Genomic DNA, 27306 nt, shown 5'->3' with positions numbered 1-27306 from the left:
AGATTTTTAAAGATTGCACTAATTTTAGTGGTTTTGGCCCCACCTCTCGGGCCCCAGGAGGGCAGGGATCATGAAATTCACAATTTTTGTTCCCCTTCACCCATTGATGCTTTGTGCCAAATTTGGTTGAAATTGGTTCAGTGGTTGCAGAGAAGAAGCTGAAAATGTTCAAATGTTAACACACGACACACGACGGACGACGGACGACGGACGAAAACGGATAGCAATAGGTCACCTGAGTTTACTCAGGTGACCTAAAAAAATATTTGCTCAGACTATTTATTCGTTTCGCACGCACACTTTATATAATAGTAAGACCTATATCAATATTCATTGGTACAAATAAGTTCTTCTCTGTTCAAATTTAATATTTGCTCGGAATAATAAATAGTTGTACAGACAATTTTTGAAATTAGTGAATTAGAAGGGTATAAAATCACATTAATCTTCACATGACAAGACTAAAAAGCTAAATCTTCAGAATCACCTGTCAGTATTGAATACTTTTAATATTCCACAGAGCCAAAATGAATTTGAACTACCTTATATATATTGGATTCCCATAAGAGTCCTTACAAACAAAGATACATTGCAGGTTCCAGTAAATGTTCAACCAAGCCTCTTTCGTTACTTCTCACTAAAATATTGACAGAAGTGAAGGAAAAACTTCAAGAGTACTGTACAACTATATATTCAAGAAGTGGTGTAAATCAGATGTGGATACTTAAAAATTCTAAAGAACTTTTGGACAATTTGAAATCACAAGACTTTACAAAAATCAACAGCATAAAAACTTACGACTTTTCAACTTTATACACAACAATTCCCCACGACAAATTAAAATCCAGGCTTTTTGATATCATTGACAGCTGCTTCTTTTACAAAAATGGAACTCGTAAGTTTACTTACCTCGTCATTGGTCATTTGAAAAATTATTTTGTTAAAACAGATTCTGGTTGCACACATAAGTACTCTGAAGTTGACAACAAGAAGATGCTTGAGTTTCTGATTGACAATATGTATGTGGTTTTTGGAGACCAGGTATTCCAACAATCTATTGGAATTCCCATGGGTACAAATTGCGCTCCGTTATTAGCAGACTTATTTTTATATGCATATGAAGCAGAATTTATGCAAAATCTTTTACGTGAAAAGAAGAAAACACTTGCTGTGGCCTTCAACTCGACATTTAGATATATCGACGACGTATTGTCTAGTAATAATGATAATTTCCATTCCCACGTCGACACGATATATCCTGGTGAGCTTGAAATAAAAGATACCACAGATTCTGCTTCATACTTGGATATTTTACTTGAAAAAGACACTAATGGTAATCTAACAACCAAGCTATATGATAAACGTGATGACTTTAACTTTTCTATCGTCACCTTCCTTACTTATGCAGCAATATACCTTCATCACCTGCATAAGTATTTATATCTCAGTTGATTCGATATGCAAGAGCATGCTCTACATATGAACAATTTCTTAAACGAGGTAAATTATTGACAAGCAAGTTGATGAAACCTCTTTGAAGTGTTAATTTGTCAGCAAATACAATTTATCATTGAATGAAATGCTGACTTACGTTTTTCAATTGTCATTATTTATACACTGAATTGACCAGGTTTTTCCGTTATATCCTAAACCAATTGAATTTTAATGGCACCTGAAAAATATTTGTTTAATGGACAAATTTTTTATTTCCATATCCTTCATGCAAAATATGATCAATCTTTCTGGTTGATCAAAACATCATATACTGTTTTTGTTATATCTTTAAATCAGAAAAACAACAGAAATTGGAAGAGAGCTATCTACAGTGTCCTTTTTATTCAATAGATCTATCAACTGAATAATTTCAAAATCACTTCTTGCAGCAAATTTTCCACTTTCCCTTATGACATTTTTCCTTGATCTCATGACCAAAAACCCCGCGGACCTGTCCCCATGGGGAATTTGTCATATAGATAAAATAGCAAGGCCATTCCAAAGGAGACATCAAAAAGTAAGATGACTCGACTTTGACTATTTTCCATTTTCCCTCAGGACCGGGTTTTCCTTTCATTCCGGCTAAAAATCCCCAAGGGTTGTTCCTCATGTAGACGTAATAATTAGACCATTTACAGGACCGAATGTAGAAGATGTTATCAATTTCCATAGGTAAAGGTTCGAACTGAAAGTCAGCTGATTTCTTATCATCATTAGTCCCCCAAATCGACCCATCCACATCCCATCCCATCTCCATTCGCCAGCTAGGCCATGCTGAAGGATGGATGGTGTATGTGCATCCTTCTTGTAATCCACTGTTAGCCAAGGTTTGAAGTTTGATTCCATTAGCTTTTAAAAGGTTCAAAAAGTCTGCATTCTTGCTGGGGTGAAAGACTGTTAGAAATACCGCTCTCTCAACTTTTGGCTGAGTAATAAATCTGACAAATTCCTGGTCGAGTTTTTCATTCATTTCAATCCTCAGATAAGTAGATTTTGCACTTTGCTGGCCAAATGTATTAAGTTCCTTTTTACAATAAACCTGCCACAGAGTTATCGAGCGCAAAGTCGCCAAACGAGCATAAATATTGATGTAGACAATTGCAAGCTCTGCGGAAGAAAAAGAAGATTCAGATAGAAGATTTTCAATTTTTGTTTTTAAAGACCAAAGAAATTCGGTACATTTTTTGTTAGGCACATCATTAAGCAAGTTTTCTATTTCCCATCTCGAAAAATTTCCAGACATTCCATTTAGATAGGCAAGTGCCTCTTTGAATAGATGAAAAAGATTAACTGCTTCAGTCTGCATGTGGCCTGCATTGCATATCAACCTGCCATTGGAACGATATGCAAATTGATCGGACTGTACTGGACCAATAGAAACATTTTGAAAAATAGAAAATATTACAGAGAATGTCACAGGGTAAGTTATGTCCGATGACTGTAGCACTGGGAAGATTGTTTTCAAAATACGAGAAGCACAAGATATATTCTCAAATTTATTTTCGTGTTGGAGGCAATTGTTCATTTCCCAAAGTGTATCATCCTTTTTGGCTTTACCAATTTGGGTAGAATCGCATGTCGATTCAAACAATGTAGTCAATTCTTCTTCAAGTTTGGCTGTATCAAATCCCTCTTTCCTCAGATTCCTTTCTAAATGTTTGAATCCTGGCATATTTGGTTTGGTTTTCGTTCAACTGCAAGTAAAAAGTAAAAATATATTTCCCGTAAAACTCATGAAAAGATATGATACATGTATTTTTGTATTGGTTAATATTTTTAAGATCCATTAAAAATTGTAGGAAAAAAGTCTTATGAATTTGAGAGAAATTGTTTGTACAATTATGTAGAATATTTATTTTGGCTTTAATAAATTGACAATAGTATGTGTGCCGAATTTTAAATTACCCTGAAAATATTCTTGTAAACCGACTTGATATGTAAATTGTCATAATCCCTGTAAATGTAAATTCACTGTTGTGATGTTTTTGTTGTTGTTTGATATAAACATGTAAATTGCATGTTTACGAGACTATCTCTCTCCTTCTCTCGACTCTAAAGAAATATATTACGCTTTCACTTTCACTCAAACACACCCTCACACATTTTTTTTTTTTTTTTTTTTTTTAGATTTTTTTTATAATATTTTTCTTTGGGGGGATGTTATTGTTTGTTTGTTCTTTTATTTTGATATATATATATATATATATATATATATATATATATATATATATATATATATATATATATATATATATATATATATATATATATGCAATTAAATTCATTAAATTTCCATGCATGTTTACTTTTGTAATTGTGCCGATACTCTAGCTCGTAGTAGCCTAAAATGCGCCTACTCATTGTGCAAATATTTGATATTTATTTTAATTTTTTTTAGAGAGTTTTAGTTCATTTTCTTGGAGAGTTTGAAGATGTTTCCACGACGTGCTATTATTCATATGCTTAAGTAAAAACCATTCATTCTCAAACACGCTCGTGTTAATAAAATATTTCATACTGCTCTTTAAAATATGTTCCTTGGATAGATACCGTCCCTTATAAAGAAACTGTTTGCCAATGTAATAAATGCAAATATTTCAGATGACCTTGTAACACATGTATATCATAAAATTAAAATGAGAGATTTTAAATAGATTTATATGGATCCAAAATATATGCCCACATATTTGTAAATCAATGTAAACAGGTGTTATATCTAGAATATCGGGAGTCTTTAATTTCTAAGTTGATTTTTTTCAAAGTGTATCAATACCAAAGTAGTCCCCATCTTTGTGTATAGGCCTTTAAAAACTAAAAAAAAAAGATCACATACAGTCATTCTCTTAATATAAGTATGAGATCTTGAGGTCATTAATTTCATTCGATGATTGAATTAAAGGACTTATCGCATGATTTGAAAAATTGCATTCATATGAAAAACGTAATCTATAGCCCTCTTTATTAATACAGTTAAGGTTGTTAAAAGAATATGTTGTAAGCGATAATTCATAAATACTGCCATATGTATATTGCAATCGGATAATGGCGATATACTCCTCGGCGTCATAGGCGACAATTGAGTGTTAGAGAGATGAGAAGCTGCACACAATTATTGAGCTAATCAACGCAAATTCAGCTTTGTTTCGAAAAATGCTGAAAAAATACTCTATTTTCAATTGCTAGATACGAGTTCGTATATAGAAGCATTATATTTGTGAAACAGTGATGTCCCCGTATGGCAGCTTATAGTGAAGTTTGGAGGTTCTCAAATGTGAGTCAAAATCCAAGCTTAATGTCAAAAGATCAAAATATTTGGTATCCAGAGAAAGAAATAGACCTTTAAATTTATGACAGTACTAGTACTTACTGTTCAAAAGGTATGGCCGAGTTTAATTTTTTTAACAAGAGGCCTTGGGCCACATCCTTCACCCGAACACTGTAGCTGGGGAAAAGTAGAAATTGGTTTAAGGCCTATTATTGAAAAGTTTAAATCCCAAAAAGTACGAGGGCTGTTCAATAAATAATGTCCTCGGGGCTCAAAAAGAAGCAAACAACGCTTTCCAATTATTTAGTCTTCGTGATTTTACTTATTAATCTCTTTTAACTCAAACACATATCCGTAACATTTTTTTATCCAATTTCTGATTTTTTTAGAACTCATTTTGGGTATGACCCTTAGTATACTAGAAAATGGCAGATCCAATGATTTCCTAGACTTGTTTTTTTTTCCTTCTGAAAGGTATTTTTTTTTAAAGTTTGGAAATAGAAACAAGTCAAAAGGTCAAATATCTGGAAAACATTGTTATTGTGAAAAAAAACAATAATTTTCTACTTATCCCGAAAACCCCTTTACTCTCCAGGGCATGCGGGTTTGCACACTGTCATGAAAAAATTCAGTGTAGTAAATTCCTGATTCTAGGTCCTTCCTCTAATAAACTTTTCGATTTTTTTGCAAAACAGATTGCTTTCTAGACTCTTCCAGATATTATACAGTCTCCCCGAATACGAATTTGAACACCAATACCACTAATATTCAAGAAAATTGCATAAAATATCCGTCTTTGTGCTCTTGCATTACTTTGCTTTTGTCAGACTTTTGTCGTTTGTATCAAGTACATCTTATGGTTAATTTTCTTTTGATGATTTTAAGCAATAAATTCATGTTCCAATATCTGTTTGAATATAAAACAAACGTGGATAACTACAATTACTGATATTTTAAAATAATTGTTAAGACATTCGTACACGCTGTCGTTTTCACTCATTTTCAAAATATAGAGTGACCTTTGATTACCAAGCTTTTTTACTGTAAAACGTTTCTTAAAATCAGAGTAAATTACTCCCGATATGATGTTTATCAAATTTGCTATATATCTTACTGTCAATCATACATCATCAAATTTTATTTGTTTAAATTTGGCAAACAGTACATAAGTTGTAATAATTTTTGTTAGCAAGGAGTGTACCAATTTTTTATGCCCATTACATAATATTTTATCATTGAAATCCACCTGGTCATTTGTCTATAAATCAGGCATCGATTGCTGTACATGACAAATATTTCAGTGAATATTTCTTTGGGATTTTTAACAAGTTTTACAGCAGCTTTAATGAATCCTTTATTTTCACTTTAGTTTACTGCTTCTTTACCATTCATTTATAATGCAGTGTCTCGAATAGCCCTTGTTTCCCAGCTTCTCTCGATGAAACTATGCGATGAAAAGTGGTCACATAAACTGTTATAAACACAGTAAAGATTCAATAATGTGAGAAAGTCAAGCTTTATGTCATCTGATATCTGTATTGTATGTCACACAGTTCAGGACATTATTTATTGAACAACCCTCGTAGTCCCATTACCATCTTGGCTTTGCTATTCTTGAGCAGAAGATTTTAAAAGAATTTTTCTATATATTTCTATGTTAAACTATTGTCGGCCATTTTGGCTCGCCCTACTGCCGGGGATCATGATTTGAACAAACTTGAATTTACACTACCTGAGGATGCTTCCATATAAATATGATCAATTATGGCTTTCCTATTTTTGAGAAAAGAAGATTCTTAAAGAATTTTTCAATATATTTCTATGTAAAACTTTGGTCTTTCATTGTGGCTTCGCCCTACCCTCGGGAATAAAGATTTGAACAAAATTTGAATCTAAACTACCTGAGGATATTTCTCCATAAGTTTAATAATTCCTTGCACAGTGGGTCTAGAGGAAAAGATTTTTTATACATGCCAATAAATTTTCAATAATTCCTCATTATGTCCCCTTGAATGAGGGCATGGTCCCTTATTTGAACAAACTTGAATCCCCTTTACCCAAGAATGCTTTGTGGCAAGTTTAGTTGAAATCGGCGCAGCGGTTCTTGAGAAGAAGTCGAAAATATTGAAAATTTACAGACAGACAGACGGCTATACAGACAGACGGACGCCGGACAAAATGTGATCAGAAAAGCTCAACTGAACCCTCGGCTTAGGTGAGCTAAAAAATCGGTCAAACACTATGGTCTAGGTCAAAATATAAAGAAAACAAGATGTGCTTGTGAAACACTAGGCTCCAATCTTCAACAAAGCTATTTTCTAACATATTGGTCACAAGGTCATTTCAAAAAAACTAGATTCGTGGAATATGCAAAAATCAAAACCGAAATCTCTATCTCTCATGGTTCAAAAGATATGGTGAGGGTTCTATAAAGCTACTTTTAGCATATAGGTCACAGTCGAGGTCACAAGTTCATTGACCTTGGTGTCATATGCAAGAATTTGATTAGTAGAGTATGCATACCAAATATGAATTCTCTATCTTTCATGGTTCAAAAGTTGTAGGAAAGGTCGAAGTTTGCAGACAAACAATCAAACAGACAAATTAAAGATAAACATACAGACAGGACAAAAACAATATATGCCTTGGATCTATCGATCCGATCGCATAAAAAAATATACCAATTGAAAGGATCTTGTCACTATAAATACCAATGTGAAGTATGAAAACCTTAGCACCAACTGTTAAAATGTTATGGGCAAGGTTAGAATTTTGTCTCTTTTCGTAAAAGTGCGTCCAACTTCAAGGTCAATAGGTCAAATTTGGTTGTACCCAAAGAAAGGCTCTGTCACAAGGAATGTGAAATATAAAAGCCATTGTCTCACCCACTCAAACGTTATGGACAAGGTTAACAGTTTTCGGGCAAACAAACAGACAGACAGACAGACGCGGGCAAGGCAAGAACAATATGCTCTCGAATCATCGATGACGGGGGAATAACAACTAAGACGGAAGGAACATACTTCATATAATTTGTTGGTTTAAAATACTTAGCTACCAGCAGCAAATAAAACTGTTTCACAATACTGGAAATAAGTTTGCTCAAGATTTTTTTTTTCTTTTAGAAAGGGGAATTGCCCAGTGTAAAGTCAAGTCATGTTTTATTAGATTTTTTAGTTTATTTTTTCCTTTTTCTCTTTTTAATATAAAAACCATGTGTAAGTTTGGTATATATACATTCAACAATTCATTTTTAGGGACCTCTGTGTTGTCAAATTGATCCCACTTCTCAGCTATAAAGTATTTATATTTTCTCCGTTTATTTTATTTAACATCCGATATACATGCATGAGTGTAAGAACCCTATTGGTAATGAGCATTTGGTATTCACGGGTTATCCTTGATATACAACTGTCATGTGAATTACTTTCATTTCTTTCGAAAAATGTTTGATTACAATATTTTATCTTTTGTAAATTGTATTGTTAAGTGCCAAACAAATATATATCATAAAATTAGATTGTCAAAATATCCATTGTAACAAACGTAAGGGTAGTATACCAAATAAATATCTAGCTAGCTTATAACATAAAAAACTTTAAGAAATTAATATTAACTACTTTATTGATGAAGCAAACTTAATAAAATTAGAATACTAACTATTTGGCGGCAAAGTTTTAGATGGGCACGACTTCTTCCACACACTGTATGTGTCATAAAACTCCGTCGAGAAATGTCTGTACGAAGTCTTTTGTTAGTGTGCACGTAGGAATAACATGTCTGCAGCCGATCTGATCAATTATATACATTACCTTGTTCCTCAGGTATTTAAAATGGAAGTAAAACGAAGCAAAATCAATAAATTTTTCACATTTAATTCTGTGACTCTTTAACACATGTCACCAGGAAAATATTTGCATGTGGATTGAGTTTCTCCAATATAGGTATTTAAAAGAAAAAAATATCGTTGTGAAATGAAAAGGATAAAAGGATCAGACAGATTCCTTTAAAAAGCATATGTGTTGGATGGAGAAATTTTAAGTTTGAAAACAAGATGTGTTTGTGAAAGACTGATACCCTCGTATTTCAACATAGCAAAGATTAAACTTTTCTTAAATGCAAAGGAAATATATTAAATATATTGGTACCCAATGAAGGGTCTTTGCACAAAAAATACAATATTATTGTGTAATAAAATAGTCCTAGCACCATCTGTTCAAACGTTATAGCCAAGGATAAGTTTTTGAAAGGTAAGTCAACTCGAAGGTCAAAAGGTTTAAGTTGTAGTCACAAGGGTTACCTACATGTATGTGGAGTATGAAAGCCCAAAAGTTATGGTCAAGTTTTAAAGTTTTTTAAAAAAATTGGTCAAACTCTAATGTCAAGGTCAAAGGGTCAAAAGTTCCTGATATCAAATGAAAGGGCTTGTCACAAGGATTGAATATGTGAATTATGAAAGCCCTTGCCATAACCCTTTAAAAGTAATGATCAATGTATGTTTTTTAAAAGTATGTCAAACTCGAAGATAAATTTCAAAGGGTCAAAGGTCCTGGTATTCGATGAAGGGTCTTCTCACGTGGACTATATCTGAAATATGAAAGCAATAGCTATTACTGTGCAAAAGTTATGACCAATACTAATGTTTTTCATGAGCACGGAAATCTCCAAGGTAAAAAAAGTCAAAAGTGGTGGTATATCCAATGAAAGGTCTTGTCAAAAAAAATACATGTGAAAGTCCTAGTAGCTACCCTTCAAAAGGTATGGCTACAAATGTTTAGAATTTATGTGTAAAAGTGGGTCAAACTCAAAGGTCAAGGTCAAAATTTCATACGAATAAAACTTGGAAATTCGACATAACGAGTTCATACACCTTTTTTCTATCGGCCCTAATTGTTGAATTTGATAAAGCGAGATTAATTCATAGTGACAATTTAAGGAGTTTTTTCAAACAGATTAAATTAAAACAAATAATTTAAATTAAACAAAATAACGAATCAACAGTCCATAAAACAATACAAATACGAGTAGGAGCAGAGCAAACACGGACCTCCAAGAACATCAGAGATGGGAGCATGTGCTATGAACGACTTAGCATACCCTGCTGAGAAAATTCAGTTTTTTGTGCATTGTTGCTGAAGAACTGTAGCTCTCTGCTTGAGAAAAGTTATAGACGGATAAAGCAGAAAGCTACAACTCCAAGCGTTGTTAAAACTTATGATGTACGGCGCTACTTGATTGTCGCCCACTTGGGGTATTATTGAAATCATTTGTGACTAAAATTTCCGCATTGAAATCTAAAACTATCGAATTTATAGTTATCGTCTTCATTGAAGTTCTCATCACATAAGATTTCTTCATCTTGAGGAATCTGAGGAGTGCTAGGTGTTGCTGAAAATACAACAGTAAACAGTCTAATTTTATTAAAATTTTATTAAAAAATATGGAAAATAGGTTTATTTAAGTAAATAATTACTACTCTAGATATGTTTGATACCTCTTATTCAAATAAATTGTGTTATCCGGATCCTACTCAAATAATTGTTGAGGTGGTGCTTTCTGACATACTTCTTACAACTCTTTGACCTCTGTTCTGAAATGTTGTATCTTATGATCATAATTATAGCCATATATAGAGAAGGTTGGATCTTTGGAAGTTACTTTTGTCAACATACGATTCAAACATGTACATGGTATATATATTATAATTTATGTTATGGCTAAATATTTCCATTTGTTTTCTCTATGATAAACCCTACAAAAGTGAATCTTGTTAATTACATGGTAATACCTACATGTGGTATGTATATTTCTCTATTGAAATACTACTGAAAGGTCAAATTTCAACCTGCATGTGTATCAGTGGCGTATAAAAATACTAAAGAAAAAATGGATGTTTCGTTTGTTTGTTTACTAAGTAATTAGATAAAAATATATCTTTTAATTAACAAACACGATCAATAATGAATTATCTTCGGATCAAAACAAAGTCACTAGCGCAACGCTGTCCACTATCACCCAGACCTCGCGAGACCGAGAACTCAACTTCCGTAAACAAGGTAAACAGCCCATCTGAACCACGTAGAAAAATTGGTATTGCCACATAGATCTGCACTCCATCAACTGATACAGACATCATCTTTCAATCGTTAACATCCGACTTCTTAAGCAACTAACATCCACAGAAATCAGTTCCCTGACCATGCTGACAAACTCCCGTTTCATCAACTGCAACATTACATTCAATATAGCGGCGGCGAAGTGACTTATGGTCTATACATATATTCGTGCTTCCGACAACCATAATCTAGCTGGTTCACATATATAATTAAAGTTAACAAGATTGTTTTGATCATAATTTAAATACTTTTGTTGTTTATTTTATAAATTTTGGTATTTGACTATTTAAATAATCAATATATTTGATTCGTGTTTTATGGGGCAATTTTTTAAAATTTGACGTCATCGGGCCTCGTGCATTTTAAATCTACTAAATTCGACGTTATTTCGATTTTTTAAAAAATTTTATTTCAAGAAGGAAATGGATATAAGGAACAGTATTCAATTTAAAATTCCATATAACAATACAAAATAGGAGCAAAGCAGACACGGACCTCCGAAACATCAAAGGTGAGATCAGGTGCCATAGAGGAGTGAGCATCCCCTGCCGACCGATCACACCCGCCGTGTGCTCGTTGTCATGATCAGGAAATAACGGAAAAAATCCGTAGTCAATTTGTTGTAGAAATAATGGACTAACAATTGGTATGAAAAACGTCAGTCAGCATTTGACTCAATGCTAAATTGTATTTGCTGACAAGGTCATTGTATCGACCATAGAACTTACGAAATGATGACTTTAAACGAGACTGCTGATATTCTTGTTTCATCAACTTGCTTGTCAATAATTTACCTCGTTTAAGAAATTGTTCATACGTAGAACATGCTCTTGCGTATCGAATCAACTGAGATATATATACCCCGTATGCAGGTGATGAAGGTATATTGCTGCATACGTAAGGGAAGATGACGATAGAAAAGTTAAAGTCATTACTTTTATCATATAGCTTGGTTGTTAGATTACCAATCGTGTCTTTTTCAAGTAAAATATCCAAATATGAAGCAGAAGTGTCGGACTCTGAGGTACCTTTTATCTCAAGCTCACCAGGATATATCGTATCGACGTAGAGATGGAAATTATCATTATTAATTGACAATACGTCGTCGATATATCTAAAGTAAAACTGGAAATATAAGGAATCACTGTTTAGTTAGGAGACTATGCCAGGGACATCAACATTACTGGAAAATGAGATAATTTTAGCATAGCGGGCTAAATTAAATTCAGATGGAACAAGAGAGAAGAAAATGTTTGGCTGGACATGTACAGGGAATTGAACCCAGGACCTAAACACTAATCAGGTGCTCTACCCATTTTCCTGTTGATATCCATGACCCAAACCATTATACAGTACTTATATGCGTATTAATTAATCTATATATCATTTACTCAATTGTACAGTTTATTATTTCTGACCAGTATTAGTTGATGATTCTCAACATTTGCACAAACAATTTTAAAAAGGCGTTGTCTTAGCCTTTAAGGAAAATAAAAAAAGATAACTGATTCTTCATGTTCTTTCATCCTTTTCTGTCCATCTTTACACTTAATTTTTTCAAACACTTTTTTTTAAGATATTTACAGAAAATAGAACGTTATGGATATAGCTTACCTACTTTTTCGTGTCACTGCTGTAAGAAGTGTTTGCCGAATATTATGGGCACTACATTTTGTATTAAACCTCAGCATGTCCAGTGTTAAACTACCTACTTTGAGGTGTTTTGATTTGACGCCAATATGAAATTATTATTTTTTCACTCTCAAAACCCGATGCAAATTTGACATAAAAAGTGAATACAGCACATGAAAAAGTTTTACATTCAAATGAGACAATTTGAAAAGAAGATTATCTAGTAAAAAAAAACTGGTAGGACATCATTTGTCATACCGGTGTGCGCCGATTGCACCGATTGACTTTTAGTAACCCGGCATGCTACTCCATTTGATCTAGGAAGGTTTGCCGGTGTAAAGACGAATAATGACCCCCATCGAATAATGACCGGGTGTCATTTTTCAACGACAAAAAATGACCCCCCACCCGTAGAAAAAAATCATTTTTTGTAGAAAAAGGGTCCTAGGGGTCATTATTTTATACGTTAGTCCTATAAAAAATTGACCCCCATTGAAAAATGAGTTATGTGTATTTCTTGTGACAAGACCTTACTTTGTGTACTACCAAATTTGACCTTTTAACCCTTACCTTGGAGTTTGTACCATTTTACACAAAAATGCCAAATTTTTACTTTGGCCATAACTTTTAAACGGTAGATGCTAGCACTTTCACACTTCACATACATTGTATTTTAGTTTCCAAAATTATGGAGCAATGACCCACTATACCAAAAAAATAGAAGTTTATGACATAACTTTCGTATCTTTTTGAGAAATACTTTAAGTATCTTAAGTCGATGGTCATATCACAAACAGGATTTAAATGCCACACTTCATCAGGACTTGTGTAGCGTAGTGGTTAGCATGCTAGTCTCAACAGAGAATGCAACTCGGGGTTTTTATTGCCAGGGTTCGAATCCAATGGATACCACATCATTTTTCTTGATAAAAGAATAAATTTTAACGAAAAATTTTCTCCAGAACTTTTTGTTTATCGTGATTCTACAGAAATCAATGATGAGAACTTTACTCTAGATACTAAAATAACAATTTGAATATGATTTTTATATATCTGAAGCTTGTGGGATTTCTGCACGCTAAGTTCACCCATCTTCTTTGTGAAAAAAGTTTTCCAAATAAAGGTCAAATTCTACGAGTAATGTCAAAAAATGTTGGTACTCATGGAATGAAAACACTTGTCATATAAAGAACCTCTTGACCCCAACATCACTAGTCAGGTGTTCTACCCAAATTTATGAATTTAAAACAATGAAAATATGTATTATAATAAGTAAAAAAAAATCATAATTTTAAAAAATAAGGAAGCTCTAAACATTGCTCATTAAAGAGTTCAAAATCCAAGGTAGTTTATTGAGTTCGAGCGATCTGTCCTTTGATCTTTGACGACATAAACGCAAATTTTCAGTGAATGACACGATTTGAAATAGATTAAAGATTTCAAAAGATTATACATTTAATATAATTATAGACCAAAGTAACATACATATATTTCCAAATATAAGGAAAAAACGTTTCAAAAAATGCACGTCATTGCTGTCGTTCATTTTTGTTGGGGGGTGGGGGGGTGGGGGGTGGGGGTGGGGGGGGGGGGGCATCTCATATAAGATACTCTATGTTCAAAACGAATTAGATTTTCTTAGTGCTCAAAAACATTTTTTTTTCATTTTAGGTCATATTTAAAAAAGTGACTTTAATTTATGCAACTTAAGCTACATTTTAAAGTATTAATATTTTGTTAATCATGAGTTTTATTCATGTCAGATGGACAAAAAAATGTTGTGGTCGTCGTAAGAGGTCACCAAACAACCAGCCGGAGGTGCTACATGAGCTCTTTTTGTTGAGATTGTTGTTATCTGCTGGACTCTTTGTGTTGAGATTGTTGTTAACTGCTGGACTTTTTATGTTGACATTGTCGTTTTCTGCTGGACTCTTTGTGTTGAGATTGTCGTTATCTGCTGGACTCTTTGTGTTGATATTGTCGTTATCTGTTGGACTCTTTGTGTTGTGATTATCATTATCTGCTGGACTCTTTGTGTTGAGATTGTCGTTATCTGTTGGACTCTTTGTGTTGAGATTGTCGTTATTTGTTGGACTCTTTGTGTTGATTTTGTCGTTATCTGTTGGACTCTTTGTGTTGAGATTGTCGTTATCTGTTGGACTCTTTGTGTTGTGATTATCATTATCTGCTGAACTCTTTGTGTTGAGATTGTCGTTATCTGCTGGACTCTTTGTGTTGAGATTGTCGTTATCTGCTGGACTCTTTGTTTGAGATTGTTGTTATCTGCTGGACTTTTTGTGTTGATATTGTCGTTATCTGTTGGTTATTTAGTGACTATAAAGCCACCCTTTTTAACCTTAAACTTCTTTATAAAACACCATCCTTATAAACCTGGCCTCAACGACATTAGAAATAAAAACAACATTTAATTATGTTTGGCGTGCTTGTCATGACCTTTTATTATATGTACATTTTAATATGTAATTCACAAATATATGCGCCGATTACAATTATATGGCAGCATAAATATAGATGAGACAGCAATAGAAATACCACCTGGATCCAAGGAGCCTGGAGACAACAGTACCCCCCGGAGACGGTATTCTATGCAAAATTATGCCAAATGGTACATATGACAAAGTCGAATGTACCATCCGCCATAAAACAAGGCGGCAATTTTGCCCCTTCAACAGATTGAAATATTCAAAACAATCAAAGTATTTGCACAAAATGCGCACAAAGAGGTGAAATTCACCAACATTCAAAATTTGATATAAAGTTGCGTCAGATGCGCTCATGATAAATTTGCGTCAGATGCGCTCATGATAAAATTGCGACGGATGCGCTCATGATAAAATTGCGTCAGATGCGCTCATGATCCAATTCAAAATAATAAAAATTGCGACAGATGCGCTCATGTTCAAATTGAAAATAATTCAATCAAATTATATGACAATACATATCGATATACACCTAACCCATGACAAGCACAACCATTTTAAGGAAAGGTCCTGTTTTGAAATTTACAAGACAAAAATTGTTTCAATGCACCCTTTACAGTATTAATAAACAAATCATTGCCTAAATCTGTCATGTGAACACCATCTGAACGGAATAAATTCCTTTGATTTGCAGTTATATCTGGGTACTTAATAGCTGCTCCGTTTAATTTATTTAATACAAAAGATGCTACTGAACTATTAATTCTCCGCCTACATTTTTCTCCTTCAGTGTTAGCTACTACATTTGACCAGTTTCTACGTTGCAAGATATGAGACCAAATAATAATGCAATTTGGTAATCGTTCTTTTATTTTTGCTAAATTAGCCTTTATCATCATTTGTATACCCCTTAAAGTGTTATGCTGTTGACAAATGTTGTTCCCCCCACAGTGAATAATAATGATATCTGGACTCTCTGTGTTGAGATTGTCGTTATCTGCTGGACTTTTTATGTTGACATTGTCGTTTTTTGCTGGACTCTTTGTGTTGAGATTGTCGTTATCTGCTGGACTCTTTATGTTGAGATTGTTGTTATCTGCTGGACTATTTGTGTTGAGATTGTTGTTATCTGCTGGACTTTTTATGTTGACATTGCCGTTTTCTGCTGGACTCTTTGTGTTGAGATTGTCGTTATCTGCTGGACTCTTTGTGTTGATATTTTTGTTATCTGCTGGACTTTTTATGTTGACATTGTCGTTTTTTGCTGGACTCTTTGTGTTGAGATTGTCGTTATCTGCTGGACTTTTTTTGTTGAAATTGTTATTATCTGCTGGACTCTTTGTGTTGAGATTGTTGTTATCTGCTGGACTTTTTTATGTTGACATTGTCGTTTTCTGCTGGACTCTTTGTGTTGAGATTGTCGTTATCTGCTGGACTCTTTGTGTTGAGATTGTCGTTATCTGTTGGACTCTTTGTGTTGAGATTGTCGTTATCTGCTGGACTCTTTGTGTTGAGATTGTTGTTATCTGCTGGACTCTTTGTGTTGAGATTGTCGTTATCTGTTGGACTCTTTGTGTTGAGATTGTCGTTATCTGCTGGACTCTTTGTTTGAGATTGTTGTTATCTGCTGGACTCTTTGTGTTGATATTGTCGTTATCTGTTGGGTAATTTATGTTGAGATTGTCGTTATCTGTTGGGTTCTTTGTGCTGAGATTGTCGTTATCTGCTGGACTCTTTATGTTGAGATTGTTGTTATCTGCTGGACTCTTTGTGTTGAGATTGTTGTTATCTGCTGGACTTTTTATGTTGACATTGTCGTTATCTGCTGGACTCTTTGTGTTGAGATTGTCGTTATCTGCTGGAATCTTTGTGTTGAGATTGTCGTTATCTGCTGGACTCTTTGTGTTGAGATTGTCGTTATCTGTTGGACTCTTTGTTTGAGATTGTTGTTATCTGCTGGACTCTTTGTGTTGATATTGTCGTTATCTGTTGGGTAATTTGTGTTGAGATTGTCGTTATCTGTTGGGTTCTTTGTGCTGAATTTGTCGTTAACTGCTGGACTCTTTGTGTTGAGATTGTCATTATCTGCTGGACTCTTTGTGTTGAGATTGTCGTCATCTGCTGGACTCTTTGTGTTGAGATTGTCGTTATCTACTGGACTCTTTGTGTTGAGATTGTCATTATCTGCTGGACTCTTTGTGTTGAGATTGTCGTCATCTGCTGGACTCTTCGTGTTGAGATTGGCGTTATATGCTGGACTCTTTCAATTGTGTTGAGAATTTCGTTATCTGCTACATGTACTTGGGCTCCTAGTATAATGACATTGTCTTTAGCGGCTACCAAACAACCAGTAGGAGATTATGCGAAGTAAAATGATTCGAATCAAACTTATTTGCATCAAATTTTCCATGCAAAGAAATTTTAAATTAAATAAGCAGTAACTTATATTTAATTCCAATTTAACTCTCTGTGTAAAAAGAGCAGAGTAAGTTTGATCATGTCTCAATGCTCATTAGAATCATGCTTAGGTATGGTGACTAGATGATTTGGAGTGAAAAAAAGAATTATAAAGATTGGAATAAATTTGATTCGTAGATCTCAACCCTCAGGACTGGATGGGGACTATGAAATTCATAATTTACACGCCAAGCCTCGTCCTAGACCACGGCTTACATGTATGTCCCCTCGGTGGAATTTCACTAACACTCATAGTTATGAATGATTCCTAATTATTATATTATTACATTTTATCGTGAATATTGAACTAAATATTGATACAAACACTACATAATATTATTTGCAGGAAAATTTAAAATTAACGTTGTCTATACCTGAAAATCCTATTTCACGAGGGAGGAGGGGGGGGGGGGGGTAAACAAATTTTGCAAAAAAAACTATTGTTATATCTTAAGCCACACTAAAGCGTGCCTGTTGAAAGATTACGGAGGGATCCAAAACCTACGCCCCAATCTTCAATGCCTATACAAGTACATGTAATACATGTATTATGTCTATCCCGTGCTAACCCCCTCCCCTGCCTCCGACGCCTATGAATAATGTAGACAGAACTATAGAAAACTAACTAAGTCAGGAAAGGACTCGCACAGGACAGTTCAATGTACTGGAACATGTTTATTTAGGATTTAAACATTTATACACAGAAAGCGATTTCATTTAAAATCAAAATACATTCTTTGATGCTCATTTTCAAGTTAGTAAAACAGAGGGCATCCTTATAATGGTACAGGGATTCAAGAAATTGTGATGACCTCCGACTTTGAAAACAGATTCGTACTTCGTAAATAAATACTTTAAATTCATGTTAGGCAATTCATATAGCATAAAGATATAGATAAGATGTTGAAAATTGATGGAATTAAAAAAAATGTTTTGAGGGTTTATTTTGTCGCAATTTTTGCATATCTTTAATATGCATGAAGTCATTTGTCGGTAAAACCAAGAAAAAAACTGATCGGAAAATACTAGGTACACTTATCAAGTTCATATAATAAAAAAAACTGATATGTATTTCTTCTACAAAATCTAAAGAAAAAACATTTCAAGGACACAAAGCAGGAGAAAAAAATAGATATAATTATATTTAATCCCAGCCCTTAATTTTAATCTATTTTAAAATTAACCTCTCTATATATCTACAGATTGATATAGATAGCTGAGGTATTTAAATCACATGACCTGGTAAACAGGTAAAAATCTAGAATGAAGACAAGGAAGTAAATTATGTACAGGCTTATCGGGAGGCCATGTTGGATTTAGAGGTGAGACTAGATCATATTTAGAAAATTTAACGTGGCAAGACACTTCTAGATGTCAGTAATGATCTCAGTTCTAGTACATGTAATACATAAGATGAAATGCATGAGGATCACTTTAGATCTTACTATGTAAATTGCTTTGAATGATTATAACAATGTTAATATTTTTTTTCCTAATTTTACGGAAGCCCATTAGTGCCAACCTGTTTATATAAAGAAAAGCGATATATAAAAGCAAACCTCTATATATAAAGGATATGCGATATATATAAAGAAAACCTCGATCTATATAAAGGAAATGCGATATATATAAAGAGAAATGCGATATATATAAACAAAACTTCGATATATATAAAGGAAATGCGATATATATAAACAAAACTTCGATATGTATAAAGAGAAAAATTTCCATCGCCTGACCTTTAACATGTTTAATGACCTTCATTACAACGGACTTCGCTAACATATGATAAGCAGCTCCCGGTCCAATGTTTTGATTGCAATCAGTTGATGTGGCTGTTTCAGGATGGTATTCATCAGCGTGTTTCCTTGATTTGTGTATCTTGATAATTATGACGATTAAAATTAAAGCTAAAAAAACCTGCTGCTCTTCTTACATTTCAGACGTGTTGGGCAGAATGACACCAATAAGAGACTTTTCTGCTTATAATGTATATTACTTAGCACTTAAGGTAGTGTGTATTTTTCAATCAAAATATAATTCAGTGCAAAATACAAGTTTTTATCATGTTTTATTAGTTCTTTAACGTTTTACTATGTTTTTTTTACATAATTTATGGAGAATTTCAAATCGAATTAATTTACGACGTGGGACAAAACTCCGCAGTTTAATTATGTAAGTGTGCTTGCACTAACTCGTTTTTTTTTTTTTTATTCACAAATACTTTGATTTTTTTCACAGCAAAAGACCCTAAAATTACCACGGTAATAGTTACATATACATGTCGCTTTCTTCCCTCATATTAAAATGAAGTGCATACCTCCATCTCTCCCATTCCGATTCTTTTTTATATTGGCATACTACATGTAGTAAATTATTTTTATAATGAGTTTAAATAAATTTGAATTAGGGCATTAAAAGAATTGTTAAGACTCCACGTTTAACATTATTTTCATTTATTCTCGGTTGTGAAACCAAAGGTAGTAAGTTTGGTAAAAACGAAATAAATAAATAAAAAAAAAAAAAAAAACAAGGTTGGGTTGTCAAAATTAACGAAGTGGATCAAAATATATGTAAATCAAATAAAAACACAGAAAATACGATGCATTTATTACATTAAAAGTTTAAATATAAAGTTTAAACTTATTTATAAATATTATCAAGATAAGTTTAAACTTTAGATTTAATTTTCTAATGTAACACATATACTTATTTCATGAATGTATTTAATTAATCAATTCAATTGCTCTTCTTATTAATTTAAGCGCATTATTCTAAGTAATGTTACAATTACAGTTCATTGATATAGCATGAACCATAAACAAATAAACACTAATAAATAGAAACAATTTGCCGATTCTTGGAAAGTTATGCATGAGTACTGTATAACTGATTTCCCCCTGCCAGGGGTTAATCTGTATATAATCTTGATGGACAGCCGAGCGCTACAGTTCACGCAGTGGAAAATTTTCTCTTTATATATATCGCATTTCTCTTTATATATATCGAGGTTTTGTTTATATATATCGCATTTCCTTTATATATATCAGGGTTTTGTTTATGTATATCGCATTTCCTTTATATATATCCAGGTTTTGTTTATATATATTGCATTTCCTTTATATATTGAGGTTTGCTTTTATATATCGCTTTTCCTTTATATATAGAGGTTGGCACTAATGGGCTTCCGTATAATTTAAATTTTTGTTCAAATATAAGAAAAGTTTATATGCCATTTTTAAACTACAAGAGATCTTTCCTGTTATTTCTAAACCGACTCTGTCTTACAATTTCACTAACAAAGTAAAACTATTATATTGTATTTATTTAAAAATTACGTCATATTCCTGAAGTCAGTGATCCATGCCTCTCTTTACTATACAGGGTCATCTGATTTTTTAACCAAAACCCAAGTGATGGACCCCCTGGACAGAGCTCAAGTACTCCTCCTCTGTGACCTGTGTCAAAAAGCTGCATTACAGAGTCATTGTGAACTTTGTCAGATTAACCTGTGTAAGGCCTGTGTAGGGGAGCATCTCTCTGATTCATCTAAAAGACACAAAGTTGTACCATACAAACACAGAAAATCTACTCCTAACGTGAACTACCCAAAATGTCCACAACACATCCAGAAACACTGTGAACTTTACTGTGAGAAATGTGACATTCATGTCTGTTCTACCTGCATCTCCTCAGGTAAACATCATGGTCATGAATTAAAAGATATCTTGCAGAAACCAAGCTTTATTAAAGAAATTTTTAAGACGGGTCTGAAAGAACTAGAAATAAATGTATTACCTACTTATGAAGAAATTTCATCAGATCTATACTCTGAAAAAGTAAATTTGGAAAAACATTATGAGAAACTGAAAACAGCTGTCACCAAACAAGGAGAACACTGGCACAGAGAAATTAACATCATTGTCAACAAACAGAAATCTGAAATTGATGAAATGAAAACTAAACACCTGGCTGTCCTAAATAAACAGGAAAATGAAATCAAACAGATTACTTCTGATATTACACAGTGTATATTTGATCTGAAGAAAATACTGGACTCCAATGATGTCTCTCTAACCTCTGCATACAGTTCAAGAAATGCTGAATTCAGAAGTTTACCTCCTAAAGTCAACGTATCATTACCAAGTTTCTCTCCTCATCAGATCAACACAGAACTGCTCCATCAAATGTTTGGTTCTCTGTCAACATTATCCATTACAACTGAAGAACATGGTTACACAATGAAGACACCAGAAGCTGTATCCTGTCCTCCATTCAAACCACTGCTTGATGAACCAGAGCTCATCACCACCATAGACACTGGGTATAACAGATTTTGCAGTAATTCCTGTCTCGGTGATGAAGAAATCTGGACACGTGGAGCTGACAATACCATGAAACTCTACAACCTCAAGGGCAAACTACTGAAGTCAATCCAAACCAAGTCTGGGAACGAACCACAAGACATAGCAGTGACAAGAAGTGGAGATCTTATTTATACTGACATTAATACAAGAACTATAAACATAGTGAAGAATGACCAGATACAGACAGTGATCAGACTACAGGGGTGGATACCTTACAGTGTCTGTAGTACCTCCTCTGGTGACCTCCTGGTTATCATGGTCAGTGATGATTATAAACAATCAAAAGTTGTCCGTTACTCTGGTTCCACAGAGAAACAAACCATTCAGTTTGATAGTGAAGGTAAACCTCTATATTCATCTGGTTACATAAAATACATCAGTGAGAACAGGAACCTGGATATCTGTGTAGCTGACAATGGAGCCCGTGCAGTAGTGGTGGTTAATCAGGTAGGAAAGCTCCGATTTAGATACACTGGTCATCCCTCTACTGACAAGGGATCATTCTATCCATACGGCATCACAACAGACAGCCAGAGTCGGATCCTGACATCAGACTGTGACAACTACTGTATCCACATCCTAGATCAGGACGGACAGTTCCTCCGTTACATTGATAACTGTGATCTATGGCTATCCATATGGTTTATGTGTAGACACCAGAGACAACCTCTTTGTGACTGAGTATAGCAGTGGTAAAGTGAAGAAAATCAAATACATGTAATCAATGTGTTTTAAATAAATAACGACAAGTTTGTGATAGAATATTTTTCCAGTAGCAAAAATCACAAGATGTAGTTTAATTCACTTTCTAGTGTTGATGTGTGCGTGTGTGAAAATATTTTCAATATATCAATTAGGTATAATACATAAATAAAAAAACTCAATTATTAATAATAATCGTTTCAGAATTCTACCCAAGATTGAAATGACTTCTCAAAAATATAACATTACATTGGAAGAAAAAAATTCAATATTTTAAAATGACCAAATGAATACCATGTATATTTGCAAGCATGAAGAAAGAAGTATGATGTGTTAATTTTTTTTCAAATTGATCCTGTTTCATGCACTGCACACTGAAGGGTTCAAGTGATTATACTGTACTTTTGATGTAGCTAGAATAAAATGCCCTTAGATCTAAAATAAATGCACATACTATTAAATCTAAGTTACATGTATATGTCATTTACTTAAGAATCTTAATTGACCAAGATAAATTAACCACTTAATACCATGTTTCTTCATGGATTCATTGAGACTCATAGGGCCCAAGATAACAAGGTTTGTCTGTATATTAAGTAACCCAAAACAAAGACGAGAGATCTGATTCAGGAAACTTTTATTGTAGATGTTTTCATTTTAATTCACATACATCTTTAATACATGGTCAAAAATGATTTTAACAAATATTAACACGTCAAGTTTCATGGGATGTCCGCTCAATAAATCCACTGTCAGTAGAACTAAATATCAAAAAGTCATATCAAATTTTATAGACAACAATCATTTCACTTTAGTGAGCCACCTGTGTCTGTTTTATAGCTTATCAGCTCCCCTTGTTGAGCCTCAATAATCTTCTTACTCTCCTTATGAGGGCCTCCACAAAGCTGTAGTGGGTCCTGGACGTACAGTATTCCTATAAACTAACAAACAAACAAACAATGGTTTAAACAATTCCAAAGACATTTTTCATAGTTAGGTTATAAATTAAGCATTAGCTCAATTAAAATACACTGTATTTAATTCTCATTTTCAAGTATTCAGTGTTATATAATGCCATCTGGATCAAGTTGTACCCTATTATGGAATAAAATATGCTATTTCCAATGTTCTACAAGAAAAGCGAATTTCCATTTATCATTTAATCTCACAAAACATTGACACAATTTTAAGGCAGCTAGGCTGGAGGAAAGGGATGGACAAAACACTTTTTAATTATGGCTGTGGGAGAGAGTTAAATGTGGACCATGGAAGGAAAGATGAATCAGTTTTAAGGTAGAGATTGGGAAGGATGTATTTGAACTAAATCTTTTAAGATGGGCCGGGGGAAAGGTTTGGCTGTAACACTTGGATGTGGGTGAAAGGTGAACTACGGTGGTGCATGGTTGTGCTGTAAGGGGGGGGGGGGGGGGGGGGGGGGTTGAACCATTTTTTTTAAATGTTGACTGTGGGAGAGGTATGGACTAATTTTTTTCTTTCATCTTTGTACACTTTTTTTCTCATGGCTTCTCCCTATATTTGGAATCATCTATCCTTTCACTACCTCGTCAATCTTTGTATCTTTTTGAGGAGTGAGTCATGTATGGCAGAGTTTGCTGTCTGTTTCAGTGTCTCTATATCTTCACTGGTCACCCCCGTCATAAGCTGTCTGTCTATGTCTGATAAAGAGTCGGCATCAGATTCTCCCAGTGATGAGTAAGAAATTCCTGTCAGATCTGTTAAAAATTAAAGATTAACTAATCAGAAATCACTATCTGGAATGATGAGTGGGAAATCGACCCAATCAAATCTGTAAACATTAATTAACTAATCAGCAATCACAACCTAGAAGTACATTACACACTGAGATAAAAAAATATTGTATGCAACATTATTTTCATTCGGTTTCATATTTGCCCACTTAAACTTTCGAAACAATTTTTAAATTCACCTAGATTCCGTCATGTCTGGGTTTTTTTAAATTCGCCCTATTTTTTATTCTCAGAAGGTATGAAATAAAATTGGAGGTAAAAATATTCATGCATACAATACAATTAAATAAAAATTAGTTTGTACCACATAGAAAGACCTGAGATACAAAGATCCTGACTAACCTTGAAGCCTCCTGAGTTGTGTGTGTCTGCGAGTCTGATACGTAGATGTCTGCTGATCGACAGGAACGCACTGAATGAGATAATACTCCAGGTGGCACCACAACATAAACAGACAGTTCTTCAAGATGTCTGCAGCATAGTAAAGGGAGATTACTTCAAATCATGTTTGTTCTTGCTTTTCAATGCCTCTACAGTGTACCTATCCTCATGTTTGAAAATGCAAAGAACTTGCCAAAACTTTTTTTGAAAATAAGCTAGCTTCAACTTCAAAAAAAAAGTTTACATTGCACAAATTCTTATATTTTGCTTCATTCATAAAGGATACAAGCAAAGTACTGCAGTTGTTCCTCCTTGTAGTGTACGATTTTGGTGAGGCGAGTTTTAGAGAGTTTCTGTCTCTGATGAGATGTGAGCTTCTCTTCTACTCCAGAAAACTAAATAAACAGATTAAAAACATTATAATATAAAAATAAAAAGACATAAAAGACATATATTCTAAATGACTAAAAGTTACAACCTACTCTGATTTTATATTCCTTTGTAGTACGTTATGTTTTGATTTAATTATTATTTTTGTACCTGTTTGAGGTCGTCTGTACTAAGGTCAGCCAGACTGTTGTTTACGGAGATGTTGTGTGTGTCTTTATCTGTTAGAGGTCGTCTGTACTTAGATCAGCCAGACTCTGTAGCTTACGTAGATGTTGTTTGTGACTCTCGTACACACACATGAAGTGGTTCGAACACTGACGGAGTTGGTACACCACCACCCCTAGACTGGGGGCCTGGACTGTACTGCTATTCAGGAATGAGGTGTCTGTAACCAGATATATTACACGTACATTTAAAACAAGAAATGTTTAAAAATAAAGACCTCTACCCTCTTTTTTCAAGTTTACCTTAACAAGATATGTTACAAGTACATTTAAAATAAGTACTGCAAAATAAAATATATGAAACTTTTAATAAATACCTGTACTTGTATCATGACTGGGATGTTTTTAAGTTTACCTTAACAAACAAGAATGACCTTTTAAAGTAGAGAAAAAAATCTCCAAATATATATTGGACCCTCCTCTTACTCAAGTGCCCTGACCCAGGGCTTAGGAATTTCACTATTACGTTTGAGGCATTCTTACTAATTGTTACTTTACACTTAGTTTGTCTGCTAAATACCCAAAGTGGAGAAGATATTTAGATATCATCAACTCTGGTATCCTAGTTTGTCCTTCAAGTAACATGCATTCCAAATTAAAAATTTAAAGGACAATCACAAATCCTGTAAAAATTAAAGGAAAAACGGATTTTTATACACAATACCTTCCCATATATAAATTAATATTTTGGATAAGGGCTAAGTCTTGTTTATTAAACATACTATAGGGTTATTGAACTTAAATCGGTTAATATTGACACACGTTGACTGTACAAATGCATGGGCTTACAAGTGCATTTGTACAGCAGAGTGCCATTTTCACCAATACAAGTTCAATAGCTCTTATATCATGTAGCTAAGACATTTCCTCATAATTCATAATAATTATTCCAACTTTAAAAAAAACACAAATTAATGATTTTTTAGTATTGGTATTCAAATTAACGACTGTCCTGTAAGTATTCAATATTGTATCATTCCGATGACCCTACCGAGCCTTATGATTTGCTTGGGTCTAATACATGCATACTAATTTTTTAATAATAATTTTTTTTTTGTGTAAAAAATAAACACATCTTACCTAGATCCACTTTCTTTTTATAATTTAGTTCTGAGAATTGACTAAACAATTTTTATTATTTAAAACAGGGCGTTCAATATTGAGCGCACGTATTAGGAATGTTAAGGGCATACTCATATTAATACGTATATAAATTTCAATAAAATGTTAAGATATTGAAAGCTAGAATTCTTTAGATTTTTGATAGTATTCTTTAGAGACTATTTATTAGCTATATAATAACACAGTTTATTGACCTCTGACCTCTAGTGCTATAAATAACTTACCGTCAGTACTTCCTAGATCTCTAGCAAGGGCTTCATCCAGACTCGGTCTGAACAGAACTCGAGAAAACTGTGAGGTTGGACCTAGAAATTTAAAAAAAAACTGAACATTACAAAAAGTTACAATATGTTTTTGTGATGCTGATATTACTTAACATTTACAATATGGTAAAGGCTTCTGAGAAAGAATAAGGATAACAATTCCATTATCTGTTTTTTTTTCGATATGACATATCTTCTGACACACATAAATTCAAAGTGAAAGATTTACAACTTCAAATTTTTTTTGACAGTTCTGACAGGTTTATCAACACTTATTTGATCAATCTGACAAGATATGTCCTTAAATTTGTTGTTTCACCTGAGGTTGAGATGACAGCTTGACAGTAGGAGGTCACATTGAAGGACACTTCTAAAAATACCACCACAAGTTCTGAACTTAAGTCCTTCCCCCGAGTCGACTCGTCATCCAGTAACTTGAGTTGTCTGTTGACTCTCTCAGATATACAGTACTTTGGCATCAAAGCCAATATCTGTCTCTCAATCCTGACCTTTTGACCTTTCAACACTATTCCAGCTGGGTCAAGGTCATCAAATTCCCCATCTGGAATGCATGTTTTGTACAACATTAGAAATGAAGATACACATAATACTTTGAACATTTTATAATTAAACTTTGGGAAAAAATATACTACCAATAAAAATGTCACAATGAAGAAATCTAC

At 33.6% G+C, this 27306-nt stretch overlaps 2 pseudogenes; one reads left to right on the top strand and one right to left on the bottom strand.

Moving 5' to 3' along the window:
- LOC134250506 (nuclear pore complex protein Nup205-like) overlaps positions 1–27306 on the bottom strand; it is a 110318-nt pseudogene that overhangs the window by 60801 nt on the left and 22211 nt on the right.
- LOC134250535 (uncharacterized) lies at positions 18696–22846 on the top strand (annotated as a pseudogene).

Source organism: Saccostrea cucullata, unplaced genomic scaffold (assembly GCF_032062105.1).
Source record: "Saccostrea cucullata isolate Sc308-1 unplaced genomic scaffold, CSIRO_AGI_Scuc_v1 ctg2257, whole genome shotgun sequence".
NCBI lineage: Eukaryota > Metazoa > Mollusca > Bivalvia > Ostreida > Ostreidae > Saccostrea > Saccostrea cuccullata.
Note: the sequence above shows the minus strand (reverse complement) of the source record. Positions and strands in the feature narration are given on the sequence as shown.